The sequence below is a fragment of the Nomascus leucogenys genome, chromosome 15 (assembly GCF_006542625.1).
Source record: "Nomascus leucogenys isolate Asia chromosome 15, Asia_NLE_v1, whole genome shotgun sequence".
Taxonomy (NCBI): Eukaryota; Metazoa; Chordata; class Mammalia; order Primates; family Hylobatidae; genus Nomascus; species Nomascus leucogenys.
In genome coordinates, this window is record NC_044395.1 from 83,209,328 (window position 1) to 83,234,816 (window position 25,489).

General features: G+C 36.8%; 1 long non-coding RNA gene across 1 annotated transcript in view; it reads right to left on the reverse strand.

The window, feature by feature from the left end:
• Positions 1 to 25,005, reverse strand: part of LOC105739142 — a 46,261-nt gene extending 21,256 nt beyond the window's left edge. The window contains exons 1-3 of the long non-coding RNA XR_001115012.1: positions 24,901 to 25,005; positions 13,225 to 13,361; positions 922 to 1,020 (exon numbers count right to left, since the gene is read on the reverse strand). This is a non-coding gene — a long non-coding RNA (uncharacterized LOC105739142). The remainder of the gene's footprint in view (positions 1 to 921; positions 1,021 to 13,224; positions 13,362 to 24,900) is intronic.
• Between the last annotated feature and the right edge of the window lie 484 nt (positions 25,006 to 25,489).

Here is a 25,489-nt window from a genome sequence, read left to right on the forward strand (position 1 = left end):
GCATTCATCCGGGGATCTATGCTTGCCTGCCTGTGCAGTATTCTCATGAATCCTTAATTCCTTTTGAACTCAGTAATGCCAGAGTCACTTTCCATCAACCCGCCCACTCAGCTGAATTGCGCCAGTCTCTTTTGTGCAAAGCATCACACTCCTGTTGTAAGATTGATTGGGTGTTGAGCCACCGCCACAGAGACAAAGGAGGTCAGATTCAGCCCCTGCAGTTTGCTTTTAAGACCTGATGTCATCATCATCCTGACTTCCAGAGCTGATGCTGATAAAATTTTCTGAGACCTACCTATATGTAACCCATGTCTTGTTGAACTAACTTTATTAGCACTTCATCACTGATAATGCAATAACATATTAATGACGTGTTGCTCTTCCCCTTTGTCTGCAAAGCAGAAGAGTTGAAACTAAAATGACATGGTGAGCCAGATCAGTCTGATGTGTAGACAACCCTGTATCATGGCATCTTTCTTATTCCCTGACTGCTTTTCTCTGGGATGATAGGGCAGGGATGGCTGGAGTGCTGGCCAGATGTCCAACACAGGGTCCTGCTCTAGGCTCTAGGAGTTTGCAGCTCAGGAAACCAGCATAGCTATTCATAAGAGTCAGAATATGGGCAAGTCAGAGAGCAAGCTCAAATCTAGTCCATGTGTCCATAAGTGAGCACATAACTAAAAATGTATGACCAAGCCAGGGGATCAGGTGTAAGACAGGGAGATGGACTCAGCATAGACGCAAGGGCAGGGGCAGGGGCGGGGAAGCTGGATTTCAGACAATTATGAAGAAGAGGCTGTTGTGATGGTGGCTTTCTAAAATTGGTTACCCACAGAGTTGCATGTATTAGGTTGGCCTAGTTTAGAAACACAAAGTAGGGGGTTGGTAATATGCAAAATACTAGAGAGGTTGAAAACTTACTTAGATAGTATTGGATTACATGACTGAGCTCTCCCCAGTGGCTTTTTAGTACCTGGAGCTAGAGATAAGTCAGATGTGGCCCCTGCCTGTGTTCACCATCTGCACAAGGAGAAAGGAATGTAAATAAAAATATTACAACACTCCCAGGATTGCTGGGACATAACAGTCTCATTCTACCAAGAAGGTAGTAATAATGGCTGACATTTATTGAAAACTCACTGTATACCACCGGGCACTATGTTAATTGTTTTACCTATATTTCTCACTGTATACCACCAGGTACTATGTTAATTGCTTTACCACATTAAATTCTTACAACCATATGAGGAAGTGCTATTATTTATATTTTATAGATTAAGCAAATGGAGGCTAAAAGAATTTAAACAATAATCACCCAGTGTTGCACAGCTCATTAGTGGTGAAGTCTAACTCCGACTTAGACTTTGACCTCTACATGAGTCTGTTCTGGGAGACACATTTTAAGATGGATGTTGGGAAATATAGAACTTGACAAGAGTGTTAAGAATGGTGTGGAGATGGGAATCCACAATCTATGAGCACGTCTCTCCTCAACCCCTTCCAATGAGTCTGCTGAGACTGAACATAAAGGGCGAGAGGGGGTGGTACATATTCTGGCTTCAGGTGTGAATGATGAATGGGTTATGGCAGACTGTTTCACTTGGTATAGAAGGGAAAGAGATTCATCTGCAGATTCCCAAACCACTTACTTGGCTCTGAGTGTCAAGTTCCTCTGGCACTCAGCAGAATGTTGGGGTAACTGATAGATCTTGGGAAGTTCTGCTAGTGAACAACAACTACAAAGATAAGAGCATCTAAGTCATGTTGATTTAGGAGAAGACATTTAATAGAACTCTCCACATTTGAAGAGTTGTCATACGAAAGAGAAAAAATAAATTTGTCCCTTGTGATTCTAATGAATGCAACTGAGACCAATGATTGGAAATGATAGGAGGCAGATTGCAACTCAGTAAAAAATTATTTTTCGACAACTAAAGCTAACAAATACAGAAGCTTGTGGTAGTGTCAGTTCTTCATCACTAGAGGTATTCACATAGAGACTGTGTCACCTTCTGTTGAGAGGGGTAGTTTTCAAATCTTAGAATTCATAAGAATAATTTCTGGGAGTGGCAGCCAGATTCTGGCTCAGGAGGTCCTCATAAGCATCAAGAATCTCTCCTTTTAATAAGCGAACTAGAGGATTCTGATGCAGGTTAGAAATAACAATCTGCAGACTGTAAAAGAGATATCTATTTTTAAAGGAGAAGTTAGATTCCATGGTGAAGTTTCCATCCACCTCTATGTCCAGACCATGTTGATCTATTTCTTCCCAGAGTTCCTGTTTTTTGTATAGTCCTTATCACATAATTTAATATTTTATTATATTTTGTCTCCCTCTTCTAATCATTTCCCTCATCCCACAAATATTTACTGATAATTTACCATGTGCCACGCACCATTCTAGGCACTGGGGAGACATTATAGAGACAAGCAGACAAGGCAGCCTGACCTTATGGAGCTGATAATCTAGTGAAGGGAGATTTTTAAAACCCCAAATATATCAGTTATTTTATAAATTTTTCCTCCATACAACCAGATGCAAACTCTTTTGGGAAGGACTCTGTCTTATTTAGTATTTTATGTAGTGTCTAGAACAATGCTCTGCCATAACAGGTACTCAAAAGTATATTTTAAAGCAATGATGGAACAGTAAAATAAGAATACACTTGGAGAAAAACAGCAAAAATTTATATTTTCTGCTATAAATCAGGCTAATCTCAATGGTTTAACTGAGGATTTCTTTGTGCTTTAGGATGGAGAATTTTTGTAAGCCAAAGGATTTTTTCTGCATTAATAGAAAATGTATCCAGAACAAGTGACACAAGCTTCTCAAGTTTTGCAGGTCACAGTCTTACAGCAGTAGTGAAAAACTGAAAGACATCCAGAATACAGATGACGAGGGTTCTTGACACACCATGGTATAAGACAGTGGCCAACAAACTATTTTTTAAAGGGCCAGGATATTCAATATTTTGGGGCTGTACACTCTCTCTCACAGCTAGTCAATTCTGCCATTGTAGTATAAAAGCAGCTTAGAAAATATGTAACTGAATGGACATGTCCTAATAAAACTTTATTTACAAAAATAGGTGACAGGCTGGATACAGCTCTTAGATCACAGTTTGCAGACAGCTGCTATAAGATAAATAGTTCAAAGAACTGAGATGTTTAGGTGGGTGTATTAGTCCATTCTCACATTGCTATAAAGAAATACTTGAAACTGTGTAACTTACAAAGAAAATAGGTTTAATTGGCTCATGGTGCTGCAGGCTGTGCAGGAAGCATAGCAGCATCAGCTTCTGGGAAGGTCTCAGGGAACTTACAATCATGGCGGAAGGAAGGGAAGGAGCCAGGCACTTCACATGGCTGGAGCAGAAGAGAGATGCGAGAAGGTGCCACACACTTTTAAACAACCAGATCTCATGAGAACTCTACAGCACCAAATCTGGAAATCTGCCCCCATGATCCAATCACCTCCTACCAGGCCCCACCTCCAACACTGGGGATTACAATTTGACATGAGACTTGGGTGAGGACATAAATCCAAACCATATCTCTTGAAGGAGACAGAAAGAGACCACCATTATTATTTTTGGATATTTGAATGACTTCCCTGCAGAAGAAGGATTTGACCTACACTAGAAAAACAGAGGATATATGTCTACTATCTTAATAGAATTCTCTAGGTGGTTATGAGTTTAATGAGTTTACCAGTACTGGAGGTGTTCAAGCAAATATTGGATGCCCACTTCTTGAGACTGTTCCAGAGCAGGCAAGGGAGTCTGGTGTACAATTTGATTAAATGTCCTTTAAGGTCCTTTTCAACCATGGGATTCTCTCATGAATATGAAGTTTAGTGAACAGAGCAGGGCCTAACGTATGCTGAGATTGACACAGAGACACAGGTAAATCATACCCCAGCAATTTCACATGTTAAAATTTATCTGTGGTAAATGAATGACTGAGTGAAAAGCAAGCTCTACTAAATGTTAGGTACCCATATTAATAAGCAGGTTAAAAATAGCCAGATTAAAAACAGTTAACATCAGGTAAATATCATTTCTATTCTCAGTGAGCTTGATTTACAGCCTTTTAAGATTATATCTGGGTTAAATGGATTGGTCATTCAAAAACTAAGTGGGTGTCTCTCAATCACATAGATTAAAAGAGAGGGAAGACTCCATCCTACCTTTTAGAATTCAACAATTTTTAATTTTTTATCTTTTGGACTTCTTGTAAAATTTCTTTGTGTGCCTTATGATGTTTTGCATTTATGAAGTTGTAAATGCTAAAACAGCACAAATTCATCCTCACCAATGGATGTGTAGATCTAGAAAATTAATAAACAATGATTTATTGGGAGCCTATTGCTCCACTGAAGAAACTGAGAACCAGACAGTGCCTGAAGGTTGAACATGACAAGGAGCTAAATGGTTTAAAATTTGTGGCTATCCTTAATATGCTACCCATGTGTGCCAATGAGGCAAATCTTCAGTCAGCTTGAGCCTGGTCTCCACCTCCCAGTGGAGGGTCAGATGGGGTGAGTGATTCCAATCAATATCCAGTTGTTAGAGTAACAGCTATGTCGGTTCTGGATGGCTGACTGGACGAAAACATGTTTGTTCTACTTAATGTGACAGTGTCTTGTCAAATTAACAGCCATGGTGGCAGGAACAAGCTTGCTTAATGGGTTAGAGTCAGTTCCACAGAGAATCTATCATCAACATGCAACTGAGAGGAATCCCAAACCTCATTACCAGGGTTTATTTGTAGATAATAACTGAAGGTATGCCATGTACTTACGACAGGATTTGTTTGGTTTTTTTGGCAACTCAGCTTCATGGTCTTTATCAAGTGTTGCCCTTTTAACTCCCCAAAACTCCGTATGCTCATGCTTAGTCTTGTGTTTAAATACACTAAGTAAAGTACAATATTTAAGCAGCTATGTTAAGATGTTTTAGCAAGATAGAATGATTATTTGGAATAACCATGTATTAGATGTGCAGGGCAGTGGAGAAAAGGAAGTACTCTTGTGAGTTCTTTAACCCTGCACGTCATGGTGAAAATTTAAATGTACTTTTCCTCCCTAGCCGTGAGCTGTTGTTCCAAAGCCAGAATCATAAACTGCCTGCCAGTTTTCTCTCACAGTTACATTGCATTTGGTTCATATAGTGGTTTTTAAAAATTGAAATGCTTTCTATCACTTAGAAAAAAGACAATTTCACATGCAGTTCTAGATGTTTCCTTTCAATGAAAAATTCAGAGAAGTCAGCAGCACAGGCCAGCTTTTCACAGGGCAGTAATTTTCTGGAGCTGTGAGTTAGTTCCTCTTCTCTAGATAGGCTGAGCGTTCTCCATGGTGTCTACTGTGCCTGCTTTATTCATCTATGTGACCTAACTAGCCCCTTGAAACATTGAAATTTTCCATCTGTGATAAAAAAATTAAATCTTGATTTTCTAATCATACTCATAGATGAAAAATGCAATATTATGGCATTACCATGTACAGATATCGTTAAGACACTGTTTGCTTCTTTCTTCCTCTAGTCCTCCAATCCTCTACCAGTGCCTCCCAGTGGCCTAAACCAGCAGGAGCCATATGAAAAAGAAGTCTGGAAGATGCTAGTCCTTCACAGGAGGATACAAGAATGGCAACGAGAAGATCTGAGGACTACGAGATTTAGGACGAACAAATCTAGGAGCTAGAAGATGTACCTGCTGGTAAACGCTAAGATCTTAAAAAAGTCTGGAGCCAATGTGACCTTCGGAATTTTTCTTTTCTTTTTCTTTTTTTTTTTTTTTTTTTGAGACGGTGTCTTGCTCTGTCGCCCAGGCTGGAGTGCAGTGGCTCAATCTTGGCTCACTGCAAGCTCTGCCTCCCGGGTTCACGCCATTCTCCTGCCTCAGCCTCTCCGAGTAGCTGGGACTACAGGCGCCCGCCACCACGCCCGGCTAATTTTTTGTATTTTTAGTAGAGACGGGGTTTCACCGGGGTCTCGATCTCCTGACCTCGTGATCTGCCCGCCTCGGCCTCCCAAAGTGCTGGGATTACAAGTGTGAGCCACCCCGCCCGGCCGACCTTCAGAATTTTTCATCTGTAAAATGAAATATTGGACTAGATGGTCCCTGAAACTTCTTAAAGTCCATGATTCTATGATGGAAGGGTTGGTACAGCTTTGATTTCATTGTCTGCTTATACCTGGCTGAATTCTCTTGTGACATGTGACTGTCCTTCTTAAGAAACTGATAGGCAACCAAGTAGCTGATTGTTGAGATATCGAAATGTTTTAGGGAATGCAGAGAATACAGCCTACCTGATATAAAGTCTGACAGCAACAACAAAAATCTCTCTGGGCAATTTTATTTAATAATTAAAACAAAAGGTTTGGAGGAAATATTCAAATTGCCACTTTAACAAGAGAGTAACCTGTGGTGAGAATGCTTCCACAGTGATCTGGACAGGCATTAGAGCTAAAGAATCCCAGCCTGATGTGATAGTGACTCTGGCTGCTTTATGTTCCTCAGGAATCCCAGGATGTCTTTCAAACAAACAAACAAAACAAGCAACAACAATGAAATATTATCTTCATCACTTATCACAGATGATTTTCCCAGAATTGTTGGCTCAAATTTTAAAAGAAATTCTAGAAACTGATTCAACATAAAATTCAAACCTGCTAGCTCTTCATTTAAATCATGGAATCACTTGTTTGCTATTGAACCACATGTTGACATTGAAGTACAGATATTTGATGATGAATTCATTCCTCTTTGTATAACAGCAACCACATGGTAAATCAGGGAAAATATGGCAGCATCTTTTATATCTTCATTTGTTTGAAACAGATAAAAAATATTTTATTTTCCTTATTCTATGTCAAGTAACCCAATAATGACAAAATGTAAACTTACATTTTCAAGGGATTTTTAAATTGTATTAAACTTGTAAAGGTAAAGCAATACGTTAAATTCAACACACAGTTTGAAACATATCAGTTATGGAGCCAACTGAGATGTCAATAATTTAGTAGTTCTTCTCTCTGAAAATAGAGAACATTCAGAAGCAGATCCAGAAAGTTTCATTTTAACCTCAACTGGAACCAGGAAGAGGAACTGAGGTTGCTTACTAGCAGATCATGATACAGTGGACACTGACATTCTTCCAGACATTAAATCATTTGCACTTTCTCTTTGACAGATTTAAAACCTGAGAAGTTAATTGTGGGAGCTAGTCCTGATTCACCCAAGATCAACTAGCAGTTGCAAGAATATTTTCGTTCAAAAGCTTGAAAACGAATCAAGTTTACTTGTTAAGATGTCCAGCAAATAGCAAGATAAACATGGTAATATATTCAGTTTTAAATATATAAGTTTATATCAATAATATATTTAAAATAGCATACTTTAAGGCTACTAATGAAAATGTGAATCAAAACGACAAGTGTTAGTTTGCGAGAGAAACTGATTTTATTTAATGGGTTATTTTACTTCAGTAAAATCTTGGTTATGCAGAATAATTGAAAAAAGAAATATCTGAGTAAGCAAAGCTTTGATATGGCTAGAAAATAAAGTATATTTTTCTTGTACTTGTAGCCTTACTGTTGAGAATTTTAAGAAATGATCCTCCTTGTTTAAATTCAATTGGCCTTTAATGGGCACATATCACATGCTGGGCATTACAGTAGGAGGCTGAAAAGAATACCATAAATAAATAATCCCCCTGGCTCTCAAGGAATTCTTAGACTCAATGAATAGACTACATTGAACACAAGGGAATAGTTTTATATATATATATATATATATATATATATATATATATCTACAATATATATTTATTTATTTCTAGAATCCTTCAGACTTACATTCAGTTTCAGAAAAAAAAAACTCATTTTGAGTTTCAATTTCCATTGCCTTAGCCTGAAGATGGAAGTGGAGAAGAACAGAGGAAGGATCACTGGCTTTAGAAGAAGTCTTGAGGATGAAACGAAATAATGTGTGTGAATGCTTTTGGCATAATATATGCTACTTTGCAAATGTCAACAGCATTAATATTTATTTATTTATTTATTTATTTATTTATTTATTTATTTATTTATTGTATCAGTCACATGGCAGGCATTATTATGTTGACTGTCTCCCTGATAAGAGCTTGTGGATGGGAAGGAAGTTGGATGTCACAGACTTTTTCTTAATTAATCAACCAAACATGTATTTTGTATCTATCAGAGTAAGACTGAACTACATAGGTTGAGTCATACAAACCAGGTTGCTCTGAGAACACATAGGAAGGATATCAAAACCAAATGTTGGGTTCCAGAAACTGATTACTTAAGGAAACCAATATTTGAAGAATGAGGTGAACGTGCCCTATGAATGAGGGTACATTTTTAGACAGTTGTTCGAAGTTTAGAGCAGTTGTTTCTGTGAAACAAATGAAGGAATTGTTGGTTTCAGAAACCAACAATTTCAGACACCAGTCAAATTTCTAAGATAGACCAAAAAACCCTGCAATTATTCATGAACTGAAATATAATCCTTCTTTTATATAAAATTTGGTCACAAACTATTGGAATGAGCTTACCTAGTATGCATTCTATGTATTATAATTATTGAGAAATGGAATCTTAGTACCTGTCTGCCAGTGTTAAATGGCAACTAAGGAGCACTTAATTCATCAAAAATGTACTGAGTTTCTATTAAATTGATAGAGCTGTCAGAGGACAAGGGAATATAAAAGAGATTTCAAAGTTGTCTCTTCTCTAGGAACTTACAATCTACTGGGAAAGACATAGATACATATGCACATAACTAAAGCAATTAGGTTTAAAATAGAATATGTACAAGTGTTATACAGATCAGTAAAGTATGGAGCATTTAGTTTTACAATATGTTAAGGATTTAGAAGCAATAATAAAACAAACTATGAGGATAAACGGTGATGGTTTAACACTGTCTCTAATTCTCCATTTGGTTCTGAATATTTAAAATCACTTTAAAGCAGAATTGTTTGTATGCCCGGAAGTCAGAATATTGACTGTCTCTTTCCTCTTCCCGTTTGTCTTACAATACATTTTTTGCCATCAAAGCTTTTCTGCCTATGTTCTTGGATATTTATAACCCAACGAAAGGATGTATATTACTCAGCATTCTATAAGAATCACCTGATTTAGGATCTTCAAATTTGAGACGTGGATCTTAGCTGAAGGGCCAGAGATCATTTAAGGTGTTCTTTGTAGTGGATGTAATGAAAAATGTATTACTTCAGAAAGAATAACAAAAACTTCTGCTAAACCTTTCAAAGAAGAGATGTTGTGAATCTATTAAAACCTCAGTTAAAACTCTGACTCTTGTGTATGTTTCAATTGGTTCTTATCCCATTCTGTCTTTGGTTCACACTTCACCAGCCACACTGGCTTTCCTTCTGTCCCTCAAAAAGCAGATCGTTATTTCTTTACTCCTTAGACTCTTTATCCTGACTGTCCCCAACTCCTCCAGATCTTTGGCCAGTTAGCTACTTCTCATCATTTAGGTTTCAGTCCAAACGTCACCTTTTAGAGAGATCTTGCCTGACCATCTAGCCTTTTGTGTCGTTTGTTTTCAGGAACAGGTAAAAGAAAATGTGGTTCAAGTTTATGTTAAGAGCAGGAAATATGAGATCCTACAAGAGGAGATCCTGAGGTCAGGTGAGTTTCGAGTGATTGGCTTAGTACCCTAACAAGTTCGTTCCTTTTTTAACTCCAGCTTCCATATCATCATCTTCCTCCTAAAGCTGGTTCCCCCTTCATGGTGGTAAAAATGAGTTCAGGGAAAATCTGGGCCACAAGGCTTCTTGTTAATACCACAAAACTATTAACTTGTTATGGCTCTTCTATAAAAAATAATTTTTTTAAACTTTCTCAGATGCCTGCAGTAAACTGGTTTTACATTTTATTGACTGGAACGGGGTCACGTGATTATGCTTGAACCAATCATTGATAAAGTAGATGGGAATAATTTATAAATATGAGATATGAGTCATCACCAATTGAACTGAAGTCCTTCTCCAAATCTTACATTGTTGTTATTCATCAAGAGATGCTGAAGTAAGTGCTGGAGATTCAACCAAAATGTCTACATTTCCCTCAAGTATAATCTTATTGTCTTTTCGAGTTTTTGCATTCATCACAATTTTAAGTTATATATTTATGAGTGTTGTTATATATATATACATGTATATAATTGTCTGCCTTGCTATCATAATAAAAACATCATAAGAGGATTATTTTTGTCTTATTTAATGATGCATTTTTACTTAGAAAAATAAAATAGTTGGTGCTCAATAAAATTGCCGAATTAGAGGATGAGCTGGAAACATCACGTCATCACTTTCTTAGTCCCTAATAGTCTTCTGACTTCATGAGGATGAGAAACTTTGAGAAGTTATTATTAACTGACCTTTCCTTCTTATCTCCTAGAGTCTCTTACATTCCTCGGAGGCCCCAGTTATTGGTGGAGGGTTCCTAAACAACAGTAATTTTATCAGTCTTGGACACTTTTGAAGTAGACTTTGAAGGATAAATAAAATGATGTCATTTTTTAAAAATAGAAGCACAAGAGAAGATGAAAAGGAAATACAAATTGTAGGAAGACATGATGAAATTGCATGAGGTGTGCTGAGAAATGAAACCAGTCTGGTGTGACTAAATCTGGGAGCTGTAGAGTGACTGGGGCAGTAAGGCTGGGAGGGAAGCAGTGAAGCTGACCTACAGATAGTCTTTCTCAGTTATGTCTATGGTTCTGATTGGCTCTAATTATCTGGTCACTGGTTCATTGACCTCAGCACATTTATAATTTGTTTTATATTGAATTACCTTAAAAACCTCTTATTTATTTATACTTGATATCTCAGGTATAGTTTACCTTTTGACTTGTTTGTAAACTCATTGATAACACTCAATAGTTTTACTGTGTGTTAGAATAAAACATAACTGACCTGGATACAAGCTAAGCTTTAAGAAAGGATCTTGAGTGACTTTTTTTTAAAACCACTTATCCTCAGTCCACATGGGAAACACAGTCATCCTGGTAAGATAATACTGAATAAATGAAAGACAGAATGACTCAGAAAACCTGTCTCTTTGTTTTTTGTTTTGTTTTGTTTTGTTTGTTGTTGCTGTTGTTTTTTAATCAGGCTTCCCCTTTACTCGTGTGATCATAGAAGAGTGTCGCTGAATCCTTTCTAAGTTTGATTTCCTCATTGGTCAAGTGAGGATGATAAAGCTAATGACAATTGTTGAGAGATATAAGTCAAATGAGGAAGACCCTTGGGAAAATGAAAATGCTACAGAAATGTATATAATGGGGCTGGACATTATTCTGAAATCAGAATAATAGAAGCAAAGATGAGAAAAGGAAAAGGTTAAGATTGTAAATTTGGCGCCCAAATGGGAAAACCTAACTCACATTTTTTTTTTTTTTTCCTGTCTTGAAGATTTCAAGCTGCACATACACGCTTAAAAAACAAGTTTCACATTTCACTGTAAGAAATGGAGATAATCAGCTGAGTAAATAGTTATAAAGCTCCAAGCCCAAAGACTTCTACAATTTCAAGATTCTGTGTTAAGTAAATATTTCTGAGTTGGAATGGGCCGCTTTGTAAGCAGAGATTATGGAGATTTATAGCCTATTTGAGATTCTTGTCTTTCTCTTCCCATCTTCACTTGAGAGGGAATAAAGAAATTATCTTACCTTAATATAAGAAAAGAAGTCACTGCATCAGGGCCCAGGAAACTGTCCACTAATTACTTATGTAACCTTGTATTTACTCATAGATTCGGTTTTTCTTTATAAAATGAAAGAACTATATGAGATAAACCCCGAGATTCTTCTGTTCACTAAAATTTCACAGTCCTTAAGCATCCAGAGGAAATAGTGAATTTGAATCCCAGGTAACTTTCCCTGATCACTCAGCTGAGTCCCTTATATTTGCAGTATTTGGGGGAATATCTGTCAGCTTCCACACACATTTCTACAGAATTCTTTTATTCTGGTTTTGGCTGACTTACCTCAGGGAGTCATTTTGCTGGCTAATTTAGGTCATGTCCTATTATCCAGCTGGGTGATAATAATAACAGCTACCACCTATATCACACTACATGCTGGGCACTATTTTAAGAACTTTAATATATTAACTGATTCAATCTTCATAACAGCTTTATGATGTAGACATTATTGTGATGCTTATTTTATAGATGAGTAAACTGAAGCAAAGTGTGGTTACGTAATTTGTCTAAGTTACACTACTATTAAGTGCCAGAGTAGCACTTCAAATCTAGGCTGTTTTATAACCCCACATATGTGTGCTAAAGTAATAAACTATGCTCAGTATGGAGGGTAGAAGGAAAGATGGCAAAAAGAGGTCTACAACTAGGAGGAACAGAGCCAGGCTCCCAGATCATTATGTCAGGTATACAAGGACAGGTAAGCGGTTTAAACACATGTGGGCAAGTGACCAGAATCTGAGTTCTATCCCATAGGCCAGTTTACTCTTGGAAATTTGTCTTTGGGATTGCCTGCCAAAAATGTGACTTTAAATATAAAACCAACAAAATGAAATCATTTCTTGGAGAACCTTTCTGTGGTTCCCTGTGGCATGCCAAGTTCACAATATCTGTCTTACATTTTCAAGCACATGTGTTGTAGTAATTTTATGGGGTAATGAGTTGGCTTCCATTAAAGATATTTTATTTTTACAGGGGCTGGGGCTGGAGAAACATTATGTGGCAGGCAGTGAAATACCTTGCTTTTTCAGATTGCTTTAACTAATCATCTCAGGTGGATTTTCCAGGAACTCTGGTTTTTAACCATTTGACTTCTGTGGATTTCAGTGGGCTGTGACTGAGACTTTGAATGTAATTCCATGGAACGTAGTGGTAAGGAATGGAGAAATTCAGGATTTGGTGGAAATAATAAGAGTAGAGTGGAACGAATGTGGTACTTTCATTTCAAACTGAAAACTTGAGTGTAATTTAAGTGCATTCCTTGGATTCAATAGAAAATAGCTTAACATGTGACTAGAGCTAGCAAATGGAGGCCAGATGTAATTTATCAAAGCTAGCATAGTCTCCCATTCCGGTTCATCACATGGAGGACGCTGCTAGTTATCTACCCAATATCTAACTTCTCCTTCTTTCTTATTGGCAGAGACCCAGTTTTACTACTAAAATATTTTATTCCCCATATTACCTTACAAAAAAAGAGTTGGAGCTGTGACACATTTTTGACCAAAGAGATCTATTTGGAAGTTGACTGGGATTTCCTGGAAAGCAGCTTCTTCTCGATCCTCCTAACTGGTGAGTGGGACATCAACAGCTGTCTTACAACTATGAGGAAGAAACATTAGTTATGGTTAGCCACACAGAAAGATGGAGAGATCTAGATTCTGGATTCGTTGTGAAGCTGCTGTAGCTACATGTAACCACCCAGGCACAGAATTTTTTGTTTCCTAAAAAAAATATATATATATTTGTATGTGTACACAGTTGCCTAATTCTGAGCCTGTTAGAAATACTCTCACTGTGCTTTTTCCTGTTACCCACGCCCTTCTTGTGGCCTCAACTTAGGAGTTGACAGGCTTCCACCTAGTTGTGCCTGTGCCAAGGGATCAGGAGGGCTCATTCCTTCCACTGCAACTGCCATTCTTGATTATGATGAATTTTTCTTGATGTTCTCAGAGAAAGAAAAGGAATGTAATCTGAGATATGATCACTTGCAACAATCTGTTTAATTTCAACATAATAAAGATATTAGGGTAAAAAATAAGAGAGAGAGAGAGAGGGAGAGAGAGAGAATTTTACTTGAGAGGGCAAGAGAACATGAAAGAGCTTGGTGCCTGATCCTTGTCCCATATTGGGGTACAGAAAATTCCATGGATCTTCTGATGGAAAGAAAGCTGTATAAGGCTGGTGGCAGCCTTCAACATTCTGGTAATGGAATACAGCCCCATTCTCCACTGGGTAAAATGTCTCTGAGGCTAAATATCAGTAGGATTTGAGATCTCTGGTCAATAAATGCTGTTAGGGAATTTTGACAGAACTTTGAAGGGAGAGTTTAAGAGGTACCAGAATTAAATGGATGTAATTCACACAGTTCATCTGATGTTACCAAGAAAAGACAAGCTTGAAGCTGAAGACCTTCATGTTGAGGATGGCATATTAGAAGCTGAAGAACTGCATGTTGAGGGTGACATATTAGAAAGGTCGTTGATGGCATTGTTACACTTAAACCAAATGACCTTGGGCTTCTTTTTGCATGAGTCAAATAAACCCTTTACTTGTTCAAGCCACTGTTGGTTGGGTTTCCTATTATCTGGAGCTGAATTCATTTCATACTACTACATCCTCTCTTCTCTCTCAATACACCCACTTGGTGAGTGCTCAATAGATGGTTGGTATGTCAGGGAATGATAACTGGGTGAAAGACATACTTTGTGATAGAGGAGTTTGACTAATTGTCTAAGCCTCTATAATCTCTACTTTGTACTTATGTTTGTTAGTTTGTTTTGTCCAAAAAGTTTTAGGCTGATTATATTTGGATGTGTTCTATAAATATCAGTTTCTTTATCAGTTTGAGGTGGGTTGTGACCTTCTAAGGAAATGGGGGCATTTTGATTTTCTAAAGACAGTTCAAAGAAGGTAGGATGAAAGGCAGAGAAAAAGGAAGGTGAAACGAGGATAGAAATAGTAAGCAATTGTGCACGAAAGATATGCCTATCATGCTGTTATGGTTTGAAAGATTGTTCCCTCCCAAAGTCATGTTAAAATTTAATTGCCATTGTACAGACTTAAGAGATAACTAGACCGTGGGGAATTATTGAGGGTTGAGTGCCTTCATAAAAGGGCTTTCAGGTGTGGGCTCTCTCTTCCTCTCTCTCTCTGTTTCACCCTACCACCTTCCAACATAGGATAGCACACCAAGAAACCATGTGCCAGATACCAGCACCTTGATATTGAACTTCGCAGACTCCAGAACTGTGAGCCAAAACATTTCTGTTTACACACAGTTTGTGGTATCCTGTTATAGCAGCACACAAAACAGACTAAGACACATGGTGCAAGTCATCATGTAATCTTATTTATTTATTTAAACAATTCTTGAGGCATATTTTCTTAAAACTGCCACACAAAGTTAGAAATCTTATACCCAAAATGGGTAAAATACCTTATCAGTAAGTTTCAGAACCAGATTTCATATCCAGATTGTCTGATTCTAAGCATTCACATTTCCTGTGACCTTTGCCCCAGGAAGAGACATTATCTTTAGTATACCAGACATTATCAAAGCTACCCTTTGCTCTGGGAGCTTGGGGGATTATATCTATATGTACCAAGGCCATTTGCTATACAAACAGCCTTGAAAATATAATGGGGAACAATGGCAGCCAGTGCCTTTGTTTGCAAACAGTATAAAAATGAGAAAGATCCATGGATAACAATGTCCCCAAAGCACTTACTTTTTGAATCCTCCTTTTCTGATTCCTCCGGAGTCTTCTGTCTCACACACTTCTCACCACAGTTCCATCTTTGTTCCCCTTAATTTATAGGTGCCTGGGGCTTTCATCTTTTTACTTCTTCTTATCATCAGAGAAAAGTTTTTGAAACACATTTTAGGCAATATACACACACACACACACATATATATATATACACACACATATATATATATACACACATATATATATATATATATATATACACACACATATTTACACTGTATTCCCAAGAGTTTTCATATGATCTTTCCAACCAACTAATATAGTTTGGATGTTTGTTCCCTCCAAATCTTATGTTGAAATGTGATCCCCAATGCTAGAGGTGGGGCCCGGTGGGAGGTATTTGGGTCATGTCATGAGGGCAGATCCTTCATGAATGTTTTGGTGCTGTCCTCATGGTAGTAAATGAGCTCTCACTCTGAGTTCATGCAAGATCTGTTTAAGAGTCTGAGACCTCACTTCTCTCTCTGTCTCTCTCGCTACCTTTCTTGCTATGTGATACGTGGCTCCCCTTCACCTTCTGCTATAATTGTAAGCTCCCTGAGGCCCTCTCCAGAAGCTGAGCAGATGCTGGTGCCATGCTTCCTGTGCAGCCTGCTGAACTGTGACTCCAAATAAACCTCTTTTCTTTGTAAATTACCCAGTCTCAGGTATTCCTTTACAGCAACATAAATGGACTAATGCAGCTACAGAAGCATAAGCATTCATTCATTAGCTCATTTATTTATTCAGTGTTTATTGTGTAATTTCTACAGGTTGAGCATTGCAAGTCTAAAAATCCAAAGTCTGAAATGCTCCAAAATCCAAAAACTTTTGAGTACATCATGGTTAAAGAAAATGTTTACTGGAATATTTTGGATTTGGGATGCTCAACCAGTGAGTATAACGTAAACATTCCAAAATTGAAAAAAAATTGAAATCTGAAACACTTACGGTCTCAAGCACTTTGGATAAGGGATACTCAATCTCTATATAGAAAGTACTAAGTGCTTTCCTTTGAGAGAGGGAAAGTTTTAATAAGCCAGCAAAGGAGCACTTCAGATACTGGTGAGTCTAAAGAAGTAAAAAGTATTCATTTCACTGGGGGTGAGATTTGTTGCTTTTACATTTTATGGTCAAGAAAGACCTCATTTAAAAAAATGAAGTTTTACCTAAAAACTCAAAGGATAAGAGAATCATCATAAAAAGAACCTGAAAAATAATATTTCATAAAAAAAGAGAGAATGTATCTCTTTAAGTGAAAAGACCCTGAAAAAACAAGTCTTAAATCTAAAGTTTATACTAGGTGAAACTGCTAAAGTTGTACACCAAACCAGTCAGGTCTTGGAAATTTCATACTAGACTTGGAATATTTACATTTTACTTACTGGTTGAAAATCCCAAATCCCAAATGCTATGATGAGCATTTCCTTTATTGTCATATCAGTGCTCAAAAAGTTTTGGATTTTGAAGCATTTTAGATTTGGAGTTTTCAGAATTGGAATGCTCAACCTAGAAATGTTAACTGACATGCAGTCACTGCTGTAAGAATTATGTGTGTTTCGGAGTATCTATTTACGTAATTTCATTGAAAATAAGTTTACAAATTCTGTGTCACTAACTTTGAACTTGATTCAATGCATAAAAATGTAAGCATCACATACTTTTTCAAGGTTTTCTTTATTAATAGTTTAAAAGTTTGAAGAAAATGGCTAAATGGTTTGCAAAACTCTGAGAAACTACAAAAAATATAGTGCAACTTTACAGGGCAGAACAAATAATCTATTAGACAAAATGAAACTCTACAAGGATAATAACTGGAAATTAAAACAGGAGAAAGCAGATTATAAACAAATAAAAGTTCTAGATGTCAGCAATCTTTAGTCAGCATGGAAGCATTTAATGTAGGAAATACGTGTTTCAATTGTGGTTTCTATAAGGCTAAATATCGGAAGTAAACTATTGCATGAATAACTGCTAAGTTATATTAAGAATATGTATTTTACCTCTAGGGACAGCTATTTAATAATCTATTGTGTGAGTATTAATTCTGTGTGTTAATTTGACTGAACCATAAGAACTCAATATTTGGTTAAGTATTTCTCTGGGTGTATCTGTGAGAGTGTTTCTGGATGAGAATAACATTTGAATCAGTAGACTGAATAAAGCAGATTGCTCTCCCCAAAGTAGATGGGCTTTGCTCAATCCATTGAAGGCCAGTATAGAACAAAAATCAGTGTTTTTTCTCATTGTCTGTTGAAAACGTCTATACATGTGGTATAAAAGAGTATTCAATATGGAATCTTACATTGTTTGTAATTTTAATCTAATCATATTTCAGAAAGGAGAAGGAAATAGATTATTGACATTATTGACACATTCTCAAGTGTTGTCAAAGTTGTATTTACAAACACCTATGTATCCCTTCTTAGTGATTCATGAACACAGAAATTCCTTTGAGAACTGATGAAAGCTATGAACACTCAAACAACCTACAAATGTTTTCTTGCAGTTTCAGTGCTTCACAATAACCCTGAAAGTAGTTCAAATATCTCGGTTTAAGAACTCCCACTTATTCCTCAGAATAAGTCTTAGAAATAAATATTTGTATACCCTTCTATCAATTAAAAAAATAAAAGATTAAAGAAGTAAAATAATTACTTGCCCAAGTTAACATAGCTAATGAGGAGCAATACTGAAACTAAATTCAGATCCACCTGAATCCAAGTTTGGTCACTTTTAATCATATCATACTTCAAATCTAGTTTTTCAGTTTTTGTTTTTATCACTTAATATCTGATTTTTTTTAACTTGCAATTCAAGGAAGTTAGGACAAGATCTGCTTTTTACTGTTGTCCTACAGCAATTATAATTTGAACTTTGACCCCTGTACTATCAAAATAGAATGATTAAAAATGCCTATCTGCTAGAAGGTTTTGACGTTTGAAAAGAATGCCTCATTAGTTGACACAGAAAGATACTCCTACTGCATGCCTTATTTCTATTTCACAAACTGGGCACTGGTATTATGGTCTGATATAGCTATAAGGTAAGAAGGTTTATGGTAAGTTAATTAAGTTCAGGGTTTGGCCTAAGACATAACTGCCTCTAGATGCAAAAGTGTATCCAAATTGTATGAGATTTTAAGTAGCACAATACAAATCTAAAAGCTCAATGAAGCTCTCAGAATACAGATGGAAATGATGTTTGGCTTGGGAAATGGGGCCAGGTCCAAAGGGATTGTGAAGACTTTTGGGATTTGAGAAAGCATCATAGTGGCATTAACCTTTCCACAGTCGCTTAAAATTTTCTAATTGAAATATGAATGTGAAAGAACATCTCATGGTCTATGATTTTTCCTTTAACGGAAAAAGTCTGGAAGGAAAATTTATAAATAAATGTAATTGTCAACATGCAATTTATTAAGAAAACAAATTTACATGTTACCTATATTGTGATGTCTAGTGTGTCCTTGGTCGTTAATGAGTACTGTATATTGCATTTGACTTCTAATTGGCCACCAGAAATGAGTAATGCTTAAAAATATTTTTAATTTAAAATTTTGAAAGAAATTTACTGTATAGTTTTGAATCAAAACAAAACAGTGCTAAAAAAAAAAAAAAAAGAACAGATGCCATGTAATGAATGCTTCCATAAGAGAAAGTCACCACTGACTGTGTAATTTCTCTTGAGATCAAGGGCTCATGATCAATAGCTCATTTCAAAGTTTCTTTTTTAAAAAAATGACCAGAAATACTTGGAAAATAAGCAGGTCATTTTCAGAAAGGAATGTGGCATATGGAGAAGGAGAAGGAGAAAGTGCAAGGATTATGAACACCTATGCTATTTCCTTCCTTAAATGCTTCTTTTTCCTCACAGCTTTTTTAAGGTATAATTTTTTTTTTTGAGACAGAGTTTCACTATTATTGCCCAGGCTGCAGTGCAATGGCACAATCTCAGCTCGCCACAACCTCTGCCTCCTGGGTTCAAGCAATTCTTCTGCCTCAGCCTCCCAAGTAGCTGGAATTACAAGCATGCGCCACCAAACTTGGCTAATTTTGTAGAGATAGGGTTTCTGTATTTTTTTAGAGACAGGGTTTCTCCATGTTGGTCAGGCTGATCTTGAACTCCCGACCTCAGGTGATCTGCCCACCTCAGCCTCCCAAAGTCTGGGATTACAGGCATAAGCTGCTGCACTGGCTTAAGGTATAATTTATAACATAAAATTCACTCATTTTTAAATATACAATTCAATGACTTCTAGGACATTTATAGAGTTGAGCAGCCATCACCACAATCTGATATTAAAACATTTATATCCCTCCCAAAAGTTCCTTTGTGCACTTTTGTGATTAATTTCTAGTACCACAACTAGCTTCAGGCAAACACTGATCTATTTTCTGTCTCAATAGATTTGTCTTTTCTGGATATTTCATATGAATGTAATCATACAATATGTAGTTTTTTGTGAGGGGCTGCTTTAACTTACCATGGCTTTGAGATTTTTCCATGTTGTGGCATCAACGAGTAGTTTTTTTATGGCTATTATTCCATTGGATAGATAGACCACATTTTGTTTATGTATTCACCAGTTCACAGACATTAAAATTATTTCAAGTTTATAGCCACTAAGAGTAATGTTATTGTGACATTCACATAAATGTCTTTATATGTGTAAAATATATGTGTAAACATATATTCCATTTCCTTTTGGTAGATAAGTAGGGGTGGAGTTTCTGGATTGTATTTGTAATGGACTAAATTGTGTTCTGCCAAAATGTATATGTGACTATATTTGGAGATAGCATCTTTAAAGAGTTAATTAAGGTGACACAAGGTCATAAGAGTGGGACCTTAACCCAATATGAGTGGTATCTTTATAAAAAGAGGAAGAGACACTAGGAAGACATGTGCACAGAAGAAAGGCCATGTGAGAACACAATGAGAAGCCCAATGTCTGCAATCAAAAAGGCATCAAGAGAAGCCAAAACTGCCAACATCTTGATCTTGGACTTTCAACCTCCATTACTGTCAGAAAATTAATTTCTGTTATTTAAGTCTCTTAGTCTGTGATATTGTGTTATGATGGCTGTAGGAAACTAATTCAGTAAGTTTATGATTAACTTTTTAATAAACACTAAACTTTTCCAAACTGGCTGTACCAGTTTTACATTTCCACCAATATGTGGGAGTTCCATTTTCTACACATTCTCACCGTTAATAATACTGTCTTTTTTTTATTATTGACATTCTAGTCAATGTGAAATGGTATGGCTTTGTAGTTTTAATTTGCATTTCCTAATTATGTGGATCATCTCTCATTCTTTCTTTGCCTCCCACCTGCATACACCAAGGAAAAACCACCTGAGGACATAGTGAAAGGCAACCAACTGCAGGCCAGGAAGAAAGCCCTCATCAAAACCAAATTGACCAGAACCTTGATCTTGGCCTTCCAGCCTTCAGAACCATGGGAAAATAAATTTCTGTTGCTTAAGCAGGCTAAGGTGTCTTGCTGTGGTAGTTCAATATGACAAATATATAGATTAATAGAAGATAGCTAAAATTTGACTCCACACCTGCATGTGGAATAGGCTCAGAGTTTAGGTTGCTAATTGGAGACTTTTTCACACTATAAGACCCAATCAGAGTCAAGTTTTCTTGCTTTTTTATGGATTGGTTCTTTTTAGTCTCACTTACATGAAGGAGGCTGCTCTAATGCTCTTCAGCTTTACTCAAGGCCCCAAGTTTCAGCTTTAAACCACTGTTTTTCTATCCCTAAGAAATATACCCTAAGTACTAGATTATAGGGCCTATATCAGGGTTTTCTCCTTCCTAGGATGTTACAGGGTTAATAAAATTGCTTACCTTTTTCTTTTGAGTTCTCTCTTTTTTTTTTTTGTAAAATTTTGGATTTTTGCTCATTCTCCTGAGTACACCTATTCATTTGTGTGCATTTGTTCTTGCTATTGTTAACTTCTACTATAGTGTGTTTTTGAGGGGATGAGGAGTCTGTGTTGGATGTTATTCATGTTGCCAAAATCAGAAGTCTCTTCTTACATATTTGTGAATATACATTTTGTGCAAAATTAGCAATAAGTGCAATGCACCTTCCCTGGATCATTATTGATCTTCCTTTCTTTGTGTCTGTTTCTCTCTCTTTTTCTGTCTCTATCTTTCTCTTCCTCTCCTCCTCCCATGTGAGGACTCAGCAAGAAGGCCACATGCAAACTAGGCAGAGGGCCACTGCGGTTTATCAGAACCTAACCATTTTGTCACCCTGATCTTAGACTTCCCAGCCTCCAGAACTGTAAGAAATCAATTAATATTTTTAAGTCACCTAGTCTATGATATTCTGTTATTGCTACCTAAACTGAGACAGAAATTATTACCAAGAAATAGGGTGCCACTATAACAAATACATAAAATTGTGGAAGCAGTTTTGGAACTGGGTAATGGGTAGATGCTGGAAGAGATTGAGGTGCGTGCTAGAAAAAGCCAATATTGGGATGAAGGGAATATGAAAGATGAATCTGTTAAGTACTCAGAAAAAAAGGAAAATAACTATAGAGAAAGTGCCCATCTTGAAGAATACACAAATAATCATGTACAGAAAGTTGGTAGAAATATGGATGATAAAGGCCATTCTAGAGAAGTCTTAGATGAAAACGAGAAACATATTATTGGACAGTGAACGAAAGGTGTTCTTTGTTATAAAGTTTCAAAGAATCAGGTGAAATGTGTTTGTATTCTAGTGTTTTGTGGAGAGCAGAACTTGTGAGTGATAGAATTGGATATTTAGCTAGAGAGATTTCTAAGCAAAGCGTTGAAGGAGCATCTTGGTTCCTCGACTCCTTATAGTGAAATGAGAGGAGAGGGAAATGAATGAAAGATGAGATTGTTAAGCAAAAAGGAACCAGAACTTAAAGATGTTGAAAACTCTCAGCCTATCTATGTTGTAAAAATGAGAAGGTATGCCCATAAGAGAACACCAAGGGGATAACTGACCAACATTTTGATAAGTTGATAAGTGATGGTATGAACCATGAACCTAATCAGCTATCTCAACAGAGGCCAGGAATAGAGATGGGGTTATACAGCAAAGATACAGCCAATTTGAAGGGACAGAGAGAGTGGAATCACAGCCAATTTGAATTAAAAGGGACAGAGAGAGTGGAATAAATGGAAATAAAGGAAGACTTTCAAATTTCTTAGCTTCTACAGGACAGAATGATAAAGCTATTCAGCTGTAAATTTGTGCTATTCTTCAAAAAAAAAACATAAATAAAAAGAAGAAGGAGAAGAAAAAGAATCGCCCAAAGGCAGTTCAGAGAGCATCAGCTTTTGACAGAGCAGAGCTCCAACAGAAGCCATGGGGGCAGTGATTTCTGAAGCTTCAGGGGTATGATCCTTTTCTGGTAGGGAACTAAGATAGCGATTTACCATCTAGCATTGTATTATCGAGGAACTCTTCTTTCTAAAGAAGCAAAAGCAAAGCAAAACTCACTCTGAGAAGAAGCAGAATTTTTCTAAACTAATGAAGAACTTTTAAAATTAGATTTCTATCAGCTCAAAGAATGTAGCAGAAGTAATTGTTCCTTTATGGAAATCATTCTTTTATTGATGTCTTCTTAGGCAATTTTTTCTGCTTCCACTGAATTGCAGTCAATTACTCCCTGGTCTCTGAGCACTGCTAATAGGTAGGGAAAAACTGAAGAATGGATATAAGGAGGAAACTCAAGTCATAAATATGCCAACTGAATGTAAGCAGCATTAATTACAGGCACTCGTGGATGACAGAATATTAAAACTCCAAGCTGCTGGAGTTTTAACCTACACTCACTCTCGCATTAAAATATTTCACCATGTACTTTGGCAAGATCTGTATTACCCTACTCTGAAGGTACCTAGAGTTGGAATACCAGACTTGAGAGTCCGACTCTCAACCCTCTCATATATTGTGTTCTGTTGGGAGGTTGCCATTTCTCACACAGTCTGCTGACCAAATGAAAAGAGATGCTTAAACTGATATTTTCTTAAGCTTTTATGTTCTCCTGGAAGTGGTCATTATAGATTTATATTACACTGCACTTATGTTTATAAAACATATAGAACGAATGACTTATTTCACCTAAGTCAAACTTTAGGTGGGTAGTCCTCATTTATAAGGATTTATAAGAATTTATCAGAATTCTTGAGGATGACGTAATTCAGAGGGTGGAGAGAGTAGAAATAACATGAGCTTGATTGATAGAAAGACAAGAGCTTTGTCATTTGTCATTGTATGAAAACATCAGGTTCCTCACCTGTAGAATTGAGATACTGTCTCCCTCACAGGATTTTAAAAAATAGAGTAAATGTGCATTGAGCCCAGCCCTAAGAGCTCAATAAATGTTAATTTTCTCCTCAGCTTTTCTAAAATTTTGAATTAATTCACAGAATTTTACAACTATAAAGCTGAAAAGAACTTTGGACATCTTTGTAACACTTATTACCGGTGTGGAAATAGAGTATAAGATATTGAGTTGGTCATGTTCATTTAGAAGATGGCTTAAAGCCCCACTTCTGATTCCTTCCTAACATTCAGCTAAAAACTGATGGCTTTCTGCTTTTCTTCTTGTTGTTTAATAAAAGGTTAAGTCTGTGCTACCTCTGTGATATCAAGGAATTGTCTTTTTCCATACGATTTTAAAATCTATAATTTGCTGTTCATGATATTTGTTTGCCTTGTCATTATCTCCAGCCACTTGTCTGTACTTTTCCCATCTCTGTACTGTCCTTGTCATGCTGCTTGGTACTTCAAAGATAAACCTCTAACCCTCACCTCACCCCAGGTACAAAGAAGTGCGGAAGTTAAACCTCTCTCCAACACACAGGCAGTAAAAGACCTTCTGTACTAAGGACACAAACAAAACAAACAGAAAACAAAAAACAAACAAACAACAACAACAACAACAACAAAAAAGGCAGAGAAGACTCCACAAAAGGTTAGACTTTCCAGACTTAAGGGCGAAACGGTCTTTCATTTTCTAGGAGGACACGAGTGAGCTTTTTATCTAACCGAAGCTCAGGAAACCAAATAGCTGGAAAATGAAGATCATTAATAATTTCTTCTTTTAAGAGGTGTGATTATAAAATTAAAGAATGAGTCATTCTGCTGTTTAGTCTATGAAAGTAGGAACTGGTTTTTCTTTTGTTTCTTTTTCTCCTCCCCTCCCCAAAGGAACACACAGATGATTTAAGCAGCCTTCGATTACAACATACCTAAAATAATAAAGCAATTGAGGAGGGAAAAAAATCAGCTGAAGGTGTAAACCCCCTCCAGGCTGGATGATTGTGGTATATTTCATCTTCGCATTCTAAATCAATGCTAAGCAAAGCACAGAAATGTTTACCTTTGTCTGATCTCTAATTCCCTAAATTTATGTGGAATCATGCACAGATGCGCTGGAAACCAGCCTGGAAAAGCCTGGCATTTTAATTGATCCCAGAGCTTCTTGCCTCACGGCTCCTGCTGTGATGAAGTCTGCTACTTGTTCCAAAGATTCTCCGCCTGGTTGCCTAGCCACGGCAGCTGGCCAATCAAGGTGTCCGTATGCAGCGAAGGAAGTAACCAATCAATTGTTTAATTTCCTTCTGTAAACGGGAGTGAATCAGGGTGGATTTGAAATCTCATTAGTCAAAAGTAAGACGTGTAGTGTGCACTTTAACATATGTATTAGTTGAATACATTTGGCATTGAGTTATAAATTCTGAAGAATATTTGAAAGCCCATTTCAGACAAGTTCGAACCTTGAACCTTGAGTTACTAACTTTTAAAAAATGTTTTATATTCTTACTAGCGCACTCCATGTATAAAATTTAAACAGACTTCCCCTCCTAATTTAACAGCCGCCTCCTTGAAAACCAGTTTCTTATTAAAATTTCCTTTTAAAGACAATTTTATTCTGTCAGTTTGGCTGGATTTATCCTGTCTCATGACCA